This window comes from Homarus americanus, unplaced genomic scaffold (genome assembly GCF_018991925.1).
Source record: "Homarus americanus isolate GMGI-L3 unplaced genomic scaffold, GMGI_Hamer_2.0 scaffold57664, whole genome shotgun sequence".
Classification (NCBI taxonomy): domain Eukaryota; kingdom Metazoa; phylum Arthropoda; class Malacostraca; order Decapoda; family Nephropidae; genus Homarus; species Homarus americanus.
In genome coordinates, this window is record NW_024751980.1 from 1 (window position 1) to 20,000 (window position 20,000).

Here is a 20,000-nt window from a genome sequence, read left to right on the forward strand (position 1 = left end):
ACCTGTGATAGTGCAGGGCACCCCTTGTCCGGGGTCACCGGTAGGTGGCAACTTTTAGATATTACTATAGTCACAGGTAACCTGGGTGCAGAGCCCGACGCCCGTCCAAGAGGGGGGTCACTGCTCCCAGGCAGGAGCCTGTGTTATAGGTAGGATTAGATGTAATCAAGAAGATGACAACTAGCATTAGAATAAAACATAGATAAGGGACACTCTATTGGAAGGAAAAGTGGCGAAATCACTTACAACAAACTGCAAGTCCACTAACTAGAATATTCAGCACCAATGAAGGTTTTAAAGTAATCTGTAAAGATGACTTTGATTCAGATAAAATCCTTTCAAAAGAAGCAAGAGATATATTTTACAATGAAGGCCTTATTGTTGTCATGCCACCAGAACAAAAAGCAAAAAGATCAGTTTTGTTCGTCAAGTCGATCAAGAGATCGGGAGGAAGACCTGAAAGAAGAACTGGAACGCCAAAATAGGTGGATGAAGATTGAAGAAGTCATTAAGATAAAGGACTATACTCATGTTTGAAGAAGTGTCAATGGCTGAGAAAGTTTTACAACAGGGCTTTCTAATATTCAACATGTCAGTCACACCACATCAAATAAAGAAGGAGACATTCATCAGTCTGCAAACTTGCTTCTCCTGCTACAAATATGAAGAACACACAACGAGAGACTGTCCGGAAAAAAAAGTACTGCTCAGATTGTGCAGGCGACGACCATACCTACACTGAATGTAAGAATACACATGTTGGCTGTCTCAACTGTAAGAGAAACGGGAATGTATACATAGGACATAGGACGTTAGCAATGGCATGCCCAAAAACACATGATAAAGTACAAGAAACAAGGAAAAGGAACAAGACAAGAAGGATACGACATACGTCGAAATAGCAAAGAGAGCGGTCCAAGAGGCTCATAGACCAGAATCCACAGTATTAAACCTAAGTGAGCCAATACATGATAAGGTAATGATTAGTATGATCCATGCACATTTGCACAATATCATTGCACCGGATCATACAATGAGGAATTAAGGAAAATGTTTAAATTGAATAACCTACCAGAGATGATATTTCCAGAGAATCCACAATCCGAAAAACTATTTCAGACAACATATGCAAGCGAACTGAGAGAAAGACTACATCAAGACGAACAAAGGTTTGAGGAGCAACAGCTGATACACAAGGAACACAAGCGACTGATAGAGATCCCAGACAAATGACTAGAAGTGACAAAGAGAAGATAGAAATAACAAAAGGACAGACAAAGGAGTAGGAGGAGAGAAGATAAGATGGAAACTGATCACAATACAACCTGAATCTGCTGAAGAAATTGGATTAAAAGTTATCACTACAACAAAACATGGAATCCCAACATCGAGACCAACAGGAGGGACAATAGTAAAAACTGTGAAGGAGGGATATACAAGTGGACATATCAAGAAAAATCCTAAGTGAAGATTATGTCTGGTCACTAATTACTACGGACAAACTAAAGATTACGGCCAAAGACTTTAAAATAGTAGACCCGTCAGAGTATAGAAGAGTCAGAAGCGGAAACAGGATGATAGGTCTCCACTCCAACTGCCACAATCCAAGTATAAGAAATAATGGACAATAGACAAACAGTAAGAACTTTAAGAATAATACAACACAACGTAAACTGGAAGACCGAGAGAATTAACCTAAGTAATATATATCATGAAATTGACCCTGACATTATACTAATAAACAGTCACGGTGAGACAGAAAACAACAACATAAAACTCTTTAACTATTATGTAAACCAAAGAAATAAATCGGGCGAGAAAAATGACGGAGTAGCGATAGCAGTTAAAAGAAACTTAAAATTTAAACTAATTGATGACTTCCAGGATGAATTTCTAGCAATAAAATAAATACAACTCAAGGAGACGTAATTATTGCTACTACTTACCTATAGAAGACCTATTAAAATTGGCTAACAATAGTCATCCGATGTACATCTTAGGAGACTTTAACGCCAGACATAGGATTTTTGACAATACAAATAATAACGTCGTGGAAACGCCCTTAATCAATTAATAAATTTAGGAAAATCAATCATCTGGGTCCTAACTTTCCAACCTGGAGAAATCACAATACACAATCGACACCAGACAAAATTTTTACCAACAACAAAGCCTTTTTCAATTACCATATAATACAGGCAGTGACCATCTGCCAATTATACTAACACTGTCAACAAGCCCCATACAGATACCAATAAAAAGAGACTGAAAATGAGTAAAACAGACTGGGACAGCTTCAAAGACGACTTAAGTAATCACCACTCGATTAACCTACAAGGAAAACAACAGAAGATATAGACTCAGAAATGGACAGACTGCACTCAGCAATAAAAACATCTATAACCAAACACACTCCTACTTCACACTTTAGAACATTACCAACAACAGACTACCAGAAGAAGTTAAATTAATCCAGACCTATTACAATGAAATAAACAGGTATATGGAAAGACACGGCAGTAACAGATGGCTATTGTTACGAGTTGGGGATTTAGAATATAGTTATACGTCTACCCAGATCCCAACAGGTAACAACAATAAAAAACAAAGACAATCGGACTATAAAAGGGTAGACAAAGGATGCGAGTTTTCGTTGTATATAATAGAGTACCATAAATCCCTTAACAAAATATTCAGCTTATAAATTACCCTTAACCAAACTTAACCTAATTAACAGTATATACATATTAATAAACATAAAACAATCTCGAAGCAAGTGGACGTGGGAAATTAATACAAGAGATACTAGTACTTAAGTGAGGAGCTGAGATGGCTGACGAGTAAGGCTGAGTATTGTAGAAGACGGTAGGTAGTCACTGCACGTACGTAGGTTTAGAGGATAGATGATCCTGTGGTCACTTCCCAGAGCCAAGTGCTCTCTCCTCGAATTGGAGGTGACGCAACAACCAGGATAGGGAGAGGGAAACCTCGGGTGGTAACTAAGACGAGTCATACTCGTGTCTCGTCCCTAGATGGCGTTGCTCGTGGTGCTGGGTAGGTAGATCAGGACAATAGATGGCGTGCTTCGTAGTGCTGGGTGGAGGGTTCGTAACACACCCCCTCCAAAGACCTCCGTAGCGCGGAGGTGATCACCTGGTGCGTCTGGAGTAGCTGCTGCATTTCCACTGGAGCTCGGGATAAGGAGTCTGCAATCAGGTTATAGGGCTGGGTGAGGAGAGCCCAGCGGAGGATTCGCTGGTTGGAGGTCTTGTTGGTTTGGATGAACGTGAGTGGGTTATGGTCGGTGAAGACTAGGGTTGTTTGTGGGCAAGACTGGAGTAACATTCAAACTTCTTTATTGCCAACACCAGAGCCAAGGCCTCCTTCTCTATGGTCGAGTAGTTGGTCTGATGTTTTTCAACTTGGCGGAGTAATATGCCACAGGGTGAAGAACATCAGTGGTTGGGTCGGGTTGTAGGAGCACAGCCCCACTCCGACACCACTAGCGTCGATTTGCAGATGGAAGGGCGAGGTGTAGTCAGGCTTGGAGGCAAGGAAGGCTTTGAGGCGGTGGAAAGACTGGTCGCACCTCTGGTTCCAGATGTAAGGGACCGCAGAACTGGTAAGGTCTGTGAGGGTCCGGCCACGCTGGAGAAGTTACTGCAGAACCGACGGTAGTAGCCGCACATCCCCAGGAAGCGCATGAGTTCCTTCCTCGTCCTTGGAGTGGGGAAGGACAAGATGGCTCTAACGTTTGCGTCCTTGGGTCTCACCATACCATGCCCAACGATATGTCCCAGGTAAGTCACTGAGGCCCGGCCAAAAGCAGATTTAGCCAGGTTTATGGTGAATCCAGTCTCTTGCAGTCGTGCAAACAGTATCTCCAAACGCACCAGATGTTCGTCCCAGCTGTCCGACACCACCACCAGGTCATCCAGGTAGGCGAACGTCCCACCTAGGTCCTGAATTAGGAAGTTGATGGCCCTCTGGAATGTGGCCGGAGCATTAGAAAAGCCAAACGCCATAACCAAATATTGAAAAAGACCAAATGGAGTTATAAATGCCGAGATTATTTTGGCCCTATCCGTGAGTCCCACTTGATAATATCCTTTCAATAAGTCCACCGTACTGATAAATTTGGCACAGCCTATGCTGTCTATTATATCTTCAATCAAAGGTAAAGGGTAGGAGTCTGAGACAGTGACCTGGTTCACTTTACGATAATCGGTACAGAAACGAAAAGTGCCATCGGGTTTTGGAATGAGAAGGCAAGGTGAAGCCCAGGGGAGGTACTAGGCTCAGCTAAGTTATGTTTTAACAAAAATCTACCTCCTTTTCATAATCTCTTTTTTTTGTGGATTTAGTCGATAGGCTGATTGCCTAATGGGTTGTACATCATCCGAGATTAGCTTAATATCATGTTTAAGTATATTGCAAAACCCTGGGAGGTCTGATGTGACTTTAGGAAATGTTGATAATAACTTAGTGAGATCTTTTGCTTGAGATGGATTCAGAACAGAAAAATACTCATCCAAGTTGTTGAGTATGTGACTGTTAGTAGGGTTTTCTTTAGGTAGAGGGAAGTCTAAATTCTCCAATAGGTCCATGTCATCTGTCTCCGGCTCCGGCCCTGACAAAACCGTATGCAATACAGGTTGACTTATAGCCTCTGGGGATGTCTTCCTCTGACTGCCTGGAATGGTAAAGTTTCATGAGATTAATGTGAACAAGTTGTGAATCTTTCCTGCGATCAGGAGTATGGACTATATAGTTGAGGGGAGATAGTTTATTAGCAACTATATAGGGACCAGTAAACTTGCTTTTAAAGGGAGAGCCTGGAATGGGTAGAAAGAGTAACACTTTGTCACCTGGAGAAAATGATCTTTTAACTAATTTAGGTTGGGACTTCACCATTTTTTCTTGGACTTTTTTTAAGTTTGACTGAGCAATGGTTCGGACTTCAGTTAATTTGTCCCGTAAAGTGTCAATGTATTGGGAAACTGTTGCGGGCTTAATAGATGGAGTGTCAAACCACTGCTCCTTTACTATTTTTAAGGGGTCCCTTGTATTTGTCTCCCATATAGTAGCTTTCGAGCGGGGAGAAACCCAATGACTCCTGGGGACATTCCCACGGTGGCAAAAAGTAACAAGTCTATGCTTTCATCCCATTCCTTTTTGGTGTTCTATACAGTATTTTTGAGCATTGTTGATGTACAATGGTCCACACTAGGTGCTTTCATCACCTGTTTGAAAAGATTGCTCGTAAAATTGGTGCCTGATCGGATTGGATCTCTTTAGGAATGCCCACTGAAGTGAAAAGGTGCAAAAGATGTTTGATTACGTTTTTTGAAGTGATGCTTTAAGGGGAAAAGCCTCAGGATAACGTGTACTGGTATCCATAACTGTGAGCAGGAATTGATTTCCCTTCTTAGTCTTTGGTAATGGGCCCACACAATCCACAACAATCTTTTCAAATGGTGTAGAAAATACTGGGATGGGCTTAATGGGAGCTGCTGGTATACTTTCATTTGGTTTTCCTACCATTTGACAAATATGACAAGATTTTAGGTATTTTGACACATCCTTCCTAAGTCCAGGCCAATAATAGTGTTGGAGGAGCTTTTTATATGTTTCAGGATTCCCAAATGTCCTGAAATACCATCATGGGCAAGGGCAATTAATGCTGGTCTGACTGAGGTGGGAATTACCACTTGATGTATTTCAGACCACGTGTCTAGATGGGCAAGCTCAGGGGGCCTATAAGCCCTCATCAAAACCCCTTCATGATAATAAAAACACGGAAGGGTGTTAAAATCTTTACCCTCAACTGCTGCATGATGAAGTTTAGTCAAAGATGGATCAGATTGTTGGGCTTTAACGAGCTCATCCTTACTAATTGTCTTATTGTACAGATCTTCTGTGGGTAGGAAAATATTAGAGGTGGTTTTAGACGAAGAGGGCCCATTTCGCACACTCTGTGGGTGACAGCACAAGATGGGAAAAGATGAGGAATAGTTTCTTTAAGGTCAGTGGTGGAGTTGACAGGTAAGGGAGAGTCGACTGTCTTTATGTTAGGAACCACTAGATCTCCTACCAAGTCATTACCCAATAATAAATGAATGCCGCACACAGGCATTGGGTCTTTCCTTATGGCTATTTGCACTTCCCCAGTAATCAAGGGACATTGGAGGTGCACTTTAGCTAAAGGATAGGAAGAATGGGATGAGAGATCTGAAATTAGAACACTCTCATTAGTAAATGCGGTAGATATATCGGGAATGACGTTAAACAGGAGGATAGATTGTGCTGCGCCCGTATCACGTAGTATACGAATAGGAAAAGAACGAGACCCCTCTATGATTGAAATTTTTCCCTCATAGGTGAATGAAGAAAGAGATCCTGATGGGGCCTTTCCACATTGGTATTTGCTATTGGTTTGGACTTGGGATCCAGGGAACTACTTTTAGCAATTCGACACTTTGGGTGTTTACAATTCTGGATCGTATGGCCTGGGTTTTTACAGTAAGAACAAGTAAGCTTGGTTGCATCGGGGAGTAGGTGTGGGACCTTTCGACCTACCACTCACGTTCCCAAGGTTATCATCAGAGGAGGACCTAACATGTCGGGAAGTACGTTCTCTACTGCCAGTGACTCCACCAACAAAGCGTACGCATCAGCCAGCTCAGCAGCACGCCCTAAATTAACCTCTCCACGCTCCTCCACATGCTTCAAGATGTGAAATGGTATCTTGCTCTTCCACTCCTCCAGGACTACCAAATTTAACAAATCCTGAAATGTGGAGGTCTCTGTAACCTCTAACCACTTCTTAAAAACCTAAGCTTTTCTTGAGCAAACTCAACAAAGGTGTGGGAAAATGGTTTGGTTAGTTTACGAAACTTCTGCCGGTATCCATCTGGCGTGATAGCATAAGAGGTTGAGGATATTCTTTTTTACGTTATCATAGTCATCAGTCTGGTCTAAGCAGTTATAAACTCTACGAGCCTTACCATATAATTTAGGAACTAACACTGACACCCACTGGTCCTTTGGCCACTCATTCTTCCCGGCTATTTTCTCAAAAGTCCTAAATGACCCGTCCATATCGGATTCATCAAACCCGGGAACAAGGGAAGAAGCAGTAGCAGGGTTAAAAGCAGCTAGTTTCTCTCTTAATGCCACTTCCTTTGATCTAAACTCCGATGTTAAGGTGACTTCTATCTCTCTTACCTGTAGTTCTTTCAGTCTAACCTCCTGCTCCAACTTGGCCCGTTCCATCATTTCCTCATGCTCCAACTTGGCCTGTTCCGACCTTCCCTCATGCTCCAACTTGTGCTCCAACTTGGCCTGTTCCAACTTTTCTTCATGCTGCAACTTGGGCTGTTCCGACTCCTGCTCCAACTCGAGTTCTTTCATTTTGATTTGGAACTCGAACCTAGCTCGTTCCAGTTCTAGAGCGTTGAAGTTTCTTGGACATGGGCGTTAATCTGTCAACAGCGGATTCTTTTAAAACTTCTTGTTGAACCAACACTTCAATCACATGATTTTTAACATTTCCTTAGTCAGTTGCTGTGAAAATGGGATATTATAATAGTTGGCTATTTCTTTCCATTCTTTCTTCAGGATATTAACACGTAATTTAGCTACGGAAGGATTTTCAATAAAATCCTGGAGATCAAAACCTGAGGTGGCCATTGTTAAGAAAAATAGGATAAATTAACTAATGGTCCAAAGATAAGATAAGTGGATAACCCTAGAAAATATCACGGCAGTGGATAACCAGAAAGTCGAAAACTAACCAAGTTATACCTAGGAAATTACACTTATGATTATTGTTCTTCTGAGAAGATCCTTAGATAAGGATAAGAGACTTGAAAGAGGTAGGGCGTATTACGGCATTAATATAAAGATCGGATTAACAACCTGATATACTTGAAGAGGAAGGGCGTATTACGGCATTAATATAAAGATCCGTATTAACAACCCTGATATAAACGTATTACGGCATTAATATAAAGATCCGGATTAACTGATAAATGGTATGATTGACCCTGAATGAGATAATGAGAAGAACAATAATTGAGGCTTTATAATTATGGGGTCCTGGTAGAGCGGGGCGTCCCAAGATATCACTTCACCGTAAACTAGTGACTATGGAACAGCCTACTCTGGAGTGAGGTACGGCATTAAACAGATCCGGATTCTTCCCTACACTCGATAAGACTTACTACACAACTGCCACGTGTAATAACAGGTAAGCCTTATGACACTTGGAACCTAATATCCTACGTCTGTCACTCTTACTGTACGATAATACCAATATATGCAAACACATATGAAGGAAACTTTAAACCACCGTAAAGCAATTGTGAACAGAAGTGACTGGGAGGAATAATTAACACTGAGTAACAAGGGAGGAAGGAATATGGTACTTAAGGTCGTGTCCTGTCACGGTCGCCATTTGTTACGAGTTGGGGATTTAGAATATAGTTATACGTCTACCCAGATCCCAACAGGTAACAACAATAAAAACAAAGACAATCGGACTATAAAAGGGTAGACAAAGGATGCGAGTTTTCGTTGTATATAATAGAGTACCATAAATCCCTTAACAAAATATTCAGCTTATAAATTACCCTTAACCAAACTTAACCTAAACATTAACAGTATATACATATTAATAAACATAAAACAATCTCGAAGCAAGTGGACGTGGGGAAATTAATACAAGAGATACTAGTACTTAAGTGAGGAGCTGAGATGGCTGACGAGTAAGGCTGAGTATTGTAGAAGACGGTAGGTAGTCACTGCACGTACGTAGGTTTAGAGGATAGATGATCCTGTGGTCACTTCCCAGAGCCAAGTGCTCTCTCCTCGAATTGGAGGTGACGCAACAACCAGGATAGGGAGAAGGGAAACCTCGGAGTGGTAACTAAGACGAGTCATACTCGTGTCTCGTCCCTAGATGGCGTTGCTCGTGGTGCTGGGTAGGTAGATCAGGACAATAGATGGCGTGCTTCGTAGTGCTGGGTGGAGGGGTTCGTAACACTATATACGACACAGATAGCACTACAGATAAAATTAAGAGACGCATGTAAGGAAGCAAACAATAAAAAATGGAATGATATTATAATGGCTGACATGACTAAAGACACAAAAACATTTTGGACTTCCATAAACAAGATGAGGGGGCACAACAAGCAAAAAACACCATACATTAAAGACCAAAATGGAACAAAATTGCACGAGGAAAATGAACAAGAGTCAGCATTCAAAAGGGAATGGGTAAAAGTTTTTAAAATATCAGATGAGGAAAATGAAGATTTTGATAGTGAACACGAATACAAATAGAATCACCCCAAGGCAATATATAGACTATAACTTATTACCTAATAATCAAATAATAATGGGAGAAATGATGCACTGTCTGAGGAAGGGAAAAAGCCCTGGGCTCACAGGTATTACACGAAATATGATCATGAATCTACCTGAAAACATTTTAAATACACTATTAAACATTTATAACGCATGCTTAATAACTGGTTACTTTCCAGACAAACTAAAATATGCTAAAATGATATTTATTCCTAAAGAGGGTAAGGACAATAAGGAAATATTAAACTACAGGCCAATATCTTTATTAGAAATTACCGGGAAACTATTGGAAAAAATATTAAATTCAAGACTTATAGCCTTTTAACACAACATGGGAAAACTAACAACAGACAACATGGATTTATGCCCAATAGAAATACCCTAACTGCAATAGCTATAATAACGGAAATAATTGCAATAGAAAAAGCAAGGGTAACCAGATCAATATAATTTTAAGGGATGTTTCTAAGGCTTTTGATAAAGTTGGGCATTTAGGCTTGAAATATAAAATATTAAAACTGGGACTTAACGAATACATGCTAAGAATATTGTGTAACTATTTAGATGATAGGAGAGCACAAATTCAAATTGGAAACTTTTAGGAACTATGTTTAATCTTGAGAGTGGAGTACCTCAAGGAGGATGCCTTTCTCCAACACTATATACAATTTATACTTCAGACACACCTCAACCTACCCCCTTTAGTGAATATGTAATGTTTGCTGATGATATTACTCAAATAGTATCATACCCAGGAAAATCAACTCAATTTATGGCACTCTACACGGTAAGAGCGATAAAAACATAAATGATTTTGAGAAAAATGGAAAATCAGGACAAATAAGAACAAATTCAAGATAATACCAATAGCCAAGATTAAAACAAGTCCAGTAATAGTCGACCAGGAACTATACCCATACGACACTGAAGGTAGGATGCTTGGATTAAAACTAACAAAAAGAGGATATATAACATACTTAAAAGATAAAGAACGACAGGCAAGAATAAGATTATCAAAAATAAAACGCTTTAAGAACCTTAGCATTAATAACAAAAGAAAAGATTTATATTGCCCTTGTCAAATCAATTATGGACTACCCACCCATCCCATTGAACACCCTTAGTAAAACGTGCATTAAAAGGTTACAAACAGTACAAAATATAGCCCTCAGATTTATATATAACATAAAATATACAGACCACATCAATAATGAACAGCTACACAAGAGCAAACCTCTTAGCAATCAATGTAGATATACACAACAAAGCTGTAAATATTTGGAAAAAAGTGACTGAACTTAACACAGAAACATATCAAAACTGGAAAATAATATAGACAGGAAGAAGTAATTGAACCACCTCCTGCCTCAATATACACATTTCTACATAAAACATTACTAGAGGAATAAAGATGAGAGTGACCAACCAGCTCCCACTAAGAACCTGGCATACAGTGTACCTTTAGACTAACACAACTAACACTTAACTAACACCCAAAAAAAATGTGACTACCCTCCCAGTTACACAAGGACCTGGGCGGGCTCACTAACTCCAACAATAACAAAAATAATAATAATAAGCAGCATTATATAAATAAACCAATATTAATACAAAGGTCTGACGACCCAAGGGAGCAGAACAAGACAAAACACCAATAAGAAGATGGAAAACGTCTGGTTGAGCCCAGATTCTTTCTACTCCTACTGTATTTCAGTTTCACCACCTTTTTCTTCAATTCCTAATAATCTTCTTTCACCTCTTAACTAATGACTTCGTATCGTATCGTACCATCTAGCCTAAACTGTTTAGCCTGACGTAGAGTTTTTTAATAAATCTGGTGATATGGAACCACACACAACCCCCCCTTAACCTGGGATAATGCAATCAAATGGATAATTGCTAACTATTCTCAGAGATAATGCAATCAAATGGTTAGTTGCTAACCGGGGGCTGCGCCCCCGGACCCCCTTTGTTAGATACTGTATTTGGTCATGATGAATTGTTTATTAGACTATAAGAAATCCTCTTCCTTCTTGTATTGGCAAGGGGAGTTTGCTTTAACTTAGGTATGCTAGCCTAAGTAAAAATAGATGCCCCTTCCTTATTGGTGTTGTCGATGGCACAGCACAGCACAGCACCGTGCCTATGACGAAATCAACTTCATTAAACTCAACTCATGCTTCAAATGCACCAAGAGAACTTGCACACCCGAATGGGAGACCGTCAAAGTCAATCGGGGGTCGATTTAATAGCATACTACAGAAACTTGCACACCCGAATGGGAGACCGTCAAAGTCAATCGGGGGTCGATTTGATAGCATACTACAGAAACTTGCACACCCGAATGGGAGACCGTCAAAGTCAATCGGGGGTCGATTTGATAGCATACTACAGAAACTTGCACACCCGGATAGGCCGTCAAAATCAATGAGGGGGTCGATTTAATAGCATACTACAGAAACTTGCACACCCGAATGGGAGACCGTCAAAAATCAATGGGGTCGATTTAATAACATACTACAAAACTTGCACACCCGAATGGGAGACCGTCAAGTCAATGCGGGGGTCGATTTAACTCAACATACTACAGAAACTTGCACACCCGAATGGGAGACCCGTCAAGTCAATGGGGATCAGTTGTGCACCTGCAAACTTGCACACCCGAATGGGAGACCGTCAAAGTCAATCGGGGTCGATTTAATAGCATACTGAAACTTGCACACCCGAATGGGACACCGTCAAAGGCAATCGGGGGTCGATTTGATAGCATACTACAGAAACTTGCACACCCGAATGGGAGACCGTCAAAGTCAATCGGGGATCGATTTGATAGCATACCACAGAAACTTGCACACCCGAATGGGAGACCGTCAAAGTCAATCGGGGGTCGATTTAATAGCATACTACAGAAACTTGCACACCCGAATGGGAGACCGTCAAAGTCAATCGGGGGTCGATTTGATAGCATACTACAGAAACTTGCACACCCGAATGGGAGACAGTGAAAGTCAATCGGGGGTCGATTTAATAGCATACTACAGAAACTTACACACCCGAATGGGAGACAGTCAAAGTCAATCGGGGGTCGATTTAATAGCATACTACAGAAACTTGCACACCCGAATGGGAGACCGTCAAAGTCAATCGAGGGTCGATTTAATAGCATACTATACAAAATGATCCGAGAATGTGCACACACCGAGTGGGAGACGGTGATGAAAGCGTCCGCCCTTGTACACTGGATGGCACTATTTCACTATAGTAAGGGGTAGGGCACCTCGGTCATATTATACAACATACCAGAGAAGTTCCACACCCATGGGAGACCGTCCAAAGTCAATCGGGGATCGATTTGTTAGCATACCACAGAAACTTGCACACACGAATGGGAGACCGTCAAAGTCAATGGGGGGTCGATTTAATAGCATACTACAGAAACTTGCACACCCGAATGGGAGACCGTCAAAGTCAATCGGGGGTCGATTTGATAGCATACTACAGAAACTTGCACACCCGAATGGGAGCCAGTCAAAGTCAATCGGGGGTCGATTTAATAGCATACTACAGAAACTTGCACACCCGAATGGGAGACCGTCAGAGTCAATCGAGGGTCGATTTAATAGCATACTATACAAAATGATCCGAGAATGTGCACACACCGAGTGGGAGACGGTGATGAAAGCGTCCGCCCTTGTACACTGGATGGCACTATTTCACTATAGTAAGGGGTAGGGGCACCTCGGTCATATTATACAACATACCAGAGAAGTTCCACACCCGCATGGGAGACCGTCAAAGTGAATCGGGGGTCGATTTGATAGCATACTCCAGAGAACTTGCACACCCGAATGGGAGACCGTCAAAGTCAATCGGGGGTCGATTTGATAGCATACTACAGAGAACTTGCACACCCGAATGGGAGACAGTCAAAGTCAATCGGGGGTCGATTTAATAGCATACTACAGAAACTTGCACACCAGATGGAGGCCGTCAAAGTCAATGGGGGTCGATTTGACTCAGCATACTACAAAACTTGCACCCGAATGGGGGACCGTCAAGTCAATGGGGGTCGATTTGATGTACTGCAGAAACTTTTTCCAGATGGGAGACAGTGAAAGTCAATGGGGGTCGATTTAATAGCGCTACAGAAACTTGCACACACCCGAATGGGGAGACAGTGAAAGAGAATCAATGAGAGTCGATTTAATAGCATACTACAGAAACTTACTGAATGGGAGACCAAATCAAAGTCAATGGTCGGTTATTAGCATACTACAAACTTACACCGAATGGGGAGACCGTCAAAAAGTCAATCGGGGGTCCGATTTGTCTTGCTTACTACAGAAACTTGCACACCCGAAGGGGAGACAGTCAAAGTCAATCGGGGGTCGATTTAATAGCATACTACAGAAACTTGCACACCCGAATGGGAGACCGTCAAAGTCAATCGGGGGTCGAGCATACTTTACAAAATGATCCGAGAATCTGCACACACACCGAGTGGGAGACGGTGATGAAAACGTCCGCCCTTATATGTTCGATTGCACTATTTCACTATATTAAGGGGAGAGGGTGCCTTCGCACACATATTCGGTGTGAAATATCTTCCGCCCCCAGCGGAGCGCTTCGGCGCCTCTGCGAAGCAAAGCGCGGCATTCAAAAACAACAACCAAAATTGCCGTCGCTTTCCCTTCCCTGCCCTGCAATGGCTGGAGCAGCAGCAGCAGAAGAAGAGAGAAATAGTCTCATGGGGTCAGAGGAATGGCAGTGGAAGCGATCTATGAATTTCACTAGCCAGGTCTGTCTCCCAATTGAACATTATTACTCTCTCGGCGCACACGTCGCCACCACGGTTTCCGCGACAGCAGCAGCATCATGATGTTGCGTCTATTGTAAGTCCGGAACCGGGTTATTCGGCTGTTCGCGAACAGTCGGGTTTTAACCTTGCCTAACAAACGATCAAACAACTTCCACTCTCGAGGTGCGGCGGTGACTGTCCTATCGTCCGCTCTTGTATGCTGGATTGCACTATTTCACTATATTAAGGGAGAGGTGCCTTCACACACCTATTCGATGTGAATATCTTCCGCCCCCAGCGGAGCGCCGGCGCCTCTCTAAAAGCATTCAAAAACAACAACCAAAGTTGCCGTCGCTTTCCTTCCCTGCCCTGCAATGGCTGGAGCAGCAGCAGCAGCAGAGAAGAGAGAAAATAGTCTCATGGGGTCAGAGGAATGGCAGTGGGCGCGATCTATAATTTCACTAGCCAGGTCTGTCTCCCAATTGAACATTATTACTCTCTCGGCGTCGTCGCCACCACGGTTTCCGCGACAGCAGCAGCATCATGATGTTGCGTCTATTAAGTCCGGAACCGGGTTATTCGGTTGTTCGCGAACAGTCAGGTTTTAACCTTGCCTAACAAACGATCAAACAACTTCCACTCTCGAGGTGCGGTACGGTGACTGTCCTATCGTCCGCTCTTGTATGCTGGATTGCACTATTTCACTATATTAAGGGGAGAGGGTGCCTTCACACACATATTCGATGTGAAATATCTTCCGCCCCCCAGCGGAGCGCTTCGGCGCCTCTGCGAAGCAAAACGCGGCATTCAAAAACAACAACCAAAATTGCCGTCGATTTCCTCTCCATGCCCTGCAATGGCTGGAGCAGAAGGAGAGCGAGAGAGAGAATAGTCTCATTGGGTCAGAGGAATGGCAGTGGAGCGGGCTAATGGCGAGTAGGCTCGCGATCTATCAATTACACTAGCCAGGTCGCTCTCCCTATTGAACATTATTACTCTCTCTCGGCGCACACGTCGCCACTGCGGTTTACGCGACAGCAGCAGCAGCAGCATCATGATGTTGCATCCACCAATTAGTCCGGAACCGGGTTATTCGGCTGTCTGCGAACAGTCCGGTTTTAACCTTACCCAACAAACAACATCCACTCTCGAGATGCGGTACGGTGAATGTCCTATCGTCCGACCTTGTATGCTGGATTGCATTATTTCACTTTATTAAGGGGAGAGGGTGCCTTCACACACATATTCGGTGTGAAATATCTTCCGCCCCCCAGCGGAGCGTTTCGGCGCCTCTGCGAAGAAAAGCGCGGCATTCAAAAACAACAACCAAAGTTGCCGTCGCTTCCCTGCCCTGCAATGGCTGGAGCAGAAGGAGAGAGAATTTAGTCTCATTGGATCAGAGGAATGGCAGTGGAGCGGGCTTATGGCGAGTAGGCTCGCGCTCTATCAATTACACTTGCCAGGTCCATCTTCCGTTTGGACATTATTTACTCCGTCTCTCTCTCGGCGCACACATCGCCACCCTACTAGTTTCCGTCACAGCATATGCTGCGGCCTTTCAGTCGGGAACGGGGCTCCCCTTCGCCTTGCTGTCTGCCCAACTTAGCGGACTTGCGTTGGCTGATCACCCCGTCTTCGCGTCTGTGCCGGCCTTCAATGCAGTGCCCAACCGTCTCTTGACCGAGATTCATTGCACTATTCCACGCGCAAACAGCTACCCTAAATGTGCATAGACAACGCTCATGGTTCAACACGACCAGGGTGCAGTCTGGGAGCCGAGTATACTAAAAAGAGAGTTTAGCAGCCAAAACTCGTCAAAGCACACGTTGGGTTACCCCATCACCTAACAACGATGATGGCGGTTCCCACCCGTGAAATACACAACCTAACCAATATTGGGCGACGATGGCGCTCATGAGCCCACGTCCCCACAAACAGTAAGAGAAAGAGAGAGAGGAGGAGATTGGCCAATGTGCGGTCCCTCGCCCAATGTCTTATGCCTCGCTGGGGCAAAGAGAAGAGAAGAGGAGCGGATAAGGGAGGAGATTGGCCAACGTGCGGTCCCTCGCCCAATGTCGGCTGCCTCGCTGGAGCTGGGTAAAGAGGAGAGGAGCGGATAAGGGAGGAGATTGGCACACACGGTGGCGCTGCCGGCGCCGAGGATAGCAAGAGAAGGTGCAGTTTGATCTGATCATCTGGTTTGCTATTTCTCTAAGGCCAACGTGCGGTCCCTCGCCCAATGTCGGCTGCCTCGCTGGGGCAAAGAGAAGAGGAGAGGATAAGGGAGGAGATTGGCACACACGGTGGCGCTGCCGGCGCCGAGGATAGCGAGAGAAGGTGCAGTTTGATCTGATCATCTGGTTTGCTATTTCTCTAAGGCCAACGTGCGGTCCCTCGCCCAATGTCTTCTGCCTCGCTGGGGCAAAGAGAAGAGAAGAGGAGCGGATAAGGGAGGAGATTCGCCAACGTGCGGTCCCTCGCCCAATGTCGGCTGCCTCGCTGGAGCTGGGGCAAAGAGGAGCGGATAGGGGAGGAGATTGGCACACACGGTGGCGCTGCCGGCGCCGAGGATAGCAAGAGAAGGTGCAGTTAGATCTGATCATCTGGTTTGCTATTTCTCTAAGGCCAACGTGCGGTCCCTCGCCCAATGTCTTCTGCCTCTCTCTCAATCTCACTATTTTGGCCGCCGTGATAGGCGCCGCCAACAGCAGCAGCTACCTGGTTGATCCTGCCAGTAGTCATATGCTTGTCTCAAAGATTAAGCCATGCATGTGTAAGTACAAGCCGATTTAAGGCGAAACCGCGAATGGCTCATTAAATCAGCTATGTTTCATTGGATCTGTAAACCCACTTACTTGGATAACTGTGGCAATTCTAGAGCTAATACATGCAATTGGTCTCTGACCGCAAGGGAAGAGCGCTTTTATTAGTTCAAAACTGGTCGGGCCCCGGTCCGTAACCCACCTGTGGTGAATCTGAATAACTTCGGGCTGAGCGCACGGTCTCCGCACCGGCGCCGCTTCTTTCAAGTGTCTGCCTTATCAGCTTTCGATTGTAGGTTATGCGCCTACAATGGCTATAACGGGTAACGGGGAATCAGGGTTCGATTCCGGAGAGGGAGCCTGAGAAACGGCTACCACATCTAAGGAAGGCAGCAGGCACGCAAATTACCCACTCCCGGCACGGGGAGGTAGTGACGAAAAATAACGATGTGAGTCTCATCCGAGGCCTCGCAATCGGAATGAGTACACTTTAAATCCTTTAACAGTATCCATTGGAGGGCAAGTCTGGTGCCAGCAGCGCGGTAATTCCAGCTCAATAGCGTATATTAAAGTTGTTGCGGTTAAAAAGCTCGTAGTTGGATCTCAGTTCCGGACTGCGGTGCACCGCCGGTGTTTACTGTCACGCTCGAACAACCGCCCGCCCGGCTCGCCGAGGATGCTCTTTGTCGAGTGTCGAGTGGCGGAAGTTTACTTTGAAAAAAATTAGAGTGCTCAGAGCAGGCTATTTGAATGGCCGAATGGTGATGCATGGAATAATGGAATAGGACCTCGGTTCTATTTTGTTGGTTTTCGGAACCAGAGGTAATGACTAATCGGAACAGGGGGGCATTCGTATTGCGACTAGAGGTGAAATTCTTGGACCGTCGCAAGGACGAACTACTGCAGCATTGCCAGGATGTTTTCATTAATCAAGAACGAAAGTTAGAGGTTCGAAGGCGATCAGATACCGCCCTAGTTCTAACCATAAACGATGCCAACTAGCGATCCGCCGGCGTTATTCCCATGACCCGGCGGGCAGCTTCGAAACCAAAGTCTTTGGGTTCGGGGAAATATGGTTGCAAAGCTGAAACTTAAAGGTTGACGGAAGGGCACCACCAGGAGTGGAGCCTGCGGCTTAATTGACTCAACACGGGAAACCTCACCAGGCCCAGACACGGAAGGATTGACAGATTGAGAGCTCTTTCTCGATTCGGTGGGTGGTGGTGCATGGCCGTTCTTAGTTGGTGGAGCGATTTGTCTGGTTAATTCCGATAACGAACGAGACTCTGGCCTACTAAGTAGTCGCGGATCTCCAGAAAATGGTGTCAGTTCGCAACTTCTTCTTAGAGGATAAGCGGCAATTCTAGCCGCACGAGATTGAGCAATAACAGGTCTGTGATGCCCTTAGATGTTCTGGGCCGCAGCACTGAAGGGATCAAGGTTTTCCCCCTCCGAGAGGGGTAACCCGTTCAAAGCCTTTCTTGATAGGGATTGGGGCTTGCAATTGTTTCCCATGAACGAGAATTCCCAGTAAGTGCAAGTCATCAGCTTGCGCTGACTACGTCCCTGCCCTTTGTACACACCGCCCGTCGCTACTACCGATTGAATGATTTAGTGAGGCCTTCGGACTGGCGCTCTTGGATTGTCGGCCCCGTTGCCCGCGAGGGTTTTCTGGGGTCGTCGCCTCGAGCTGACGGAAAGATGTCCAAACTTGATCATTTAGAGGAAGTAAAAGTCGTAACAAGGTTTCCGTAGGTGAACCTGCGGAAGGATCATTAACAGAGAGAAAGAGAACGGGGCGCTCTTAAAACTACTACTACTCTCCTGATTTGGGCGGTCTCGGGCTCTGCTCTGGCAACTCCAGCAGCGAAAGAGGACAATCCCGGCCCCCGCACCAAAAATAGGTACCACCACGCTGTAGGTGGACCACACTCGGGCGAGAGCGCGAAGACCGGAGGAGGAGGACGGACGGGGCTTTGGACGGCTGCCCGTCCGTTCCTTACTACCGGCGAATAAGCCTCTTGACCCAAAAAGAGTGAAATTCAAGTGTCAAAAAACAACAACAAGCCGTCCGGCCAAACCCAAACCACAAACTTGGGCTATGTCTGTCAAACCCTTTCATTGAGACTCGACCTGTGATGGTTAGTCGCAAAAAGACCAAATGGCAAATACACAACTCTTAACGGGGGATCACTCGGCTCGTGGGTCGATGAAGACCGCAGCAAACTGCGTGTCGGTATGTGAATCGCAAGAATACCAGATACATCGACAAGTTGAACGCATATTGCGGCGGCATATATGAGCTTATCGCCGCCACTCCTCTACGGTGAATATACATCCATCGATTTGCTCTTGAGTTGATTGCCTGCTGACTGTCTCCCGACACGAGGTAACCGAACGAGCTTCGCCTTGAGGTTTAATCGCCCAGCGCCTTAGCGGCGTGCCATAAAAACAAACAAGCCTATCACTAGCAAGTCCATGGACTTGGCGCGCATTCAACCACAACAAAGCGACGGTTGTCGCCTACCATAAATAACTGGAATGGCGCTCTTTTGCCTGCTGTCCACAGAGACACGAATGGCCGTCGGCCGCTCATGGCTGATGCGGCACATGTTCTAAGAGGCACTCCATCCCACGAAGAGGAAACGAAACCGGGTCGGAAATCTTTTAAGTAAGCCCCGCCGGAATTTCGTCTATCACCTCGAAAAGAGTGCTTGGCATGCATTGCAGTGGAACCTAAATTGATGAGTGCGCCTGGGCCCGCAGTCTACCATGTAGTGGTGCAGGCAGAGAGATGAGAATGCTTGGGTGACGCCGTGCTCTTCCTCACGCGCTCCTCCACCCTCTCCCACGGTCAAACGCGGTGTGGGCGTTCTCTTTGAGAGTTCGCCACGAGTCCACGTCTATCTCATGACTGGGAGGGAGGCAGGGGGAGTTCTCTCTAAACGCGTTAAAGACGGTGTTGCGCCTCATAACGGCGCTCGCCGGGATAGAGCACTAGTTCTGCAGCCGGAAAGGCCGCTCACGCCAATTAATACTGCGACTCTTGCTCTCTTTCTCCGGATAAA

At 44.8% G+C, this 20,000-nt stretch overlaps 1 pseudogene; it reads left to right on the forward strand.

Moving 5' to 3' along the window:
- The first annotated feature begins 19,106 nt into the window (after positions 1 to 19,106).
- LOC121854904 lies at positions 19,107 to 19,264 on the forward strand (annotated as a pseudogene).
- The last annotated feature ends 736 nt before the right edge of the window (positions 19,265 to 20,000 follow it).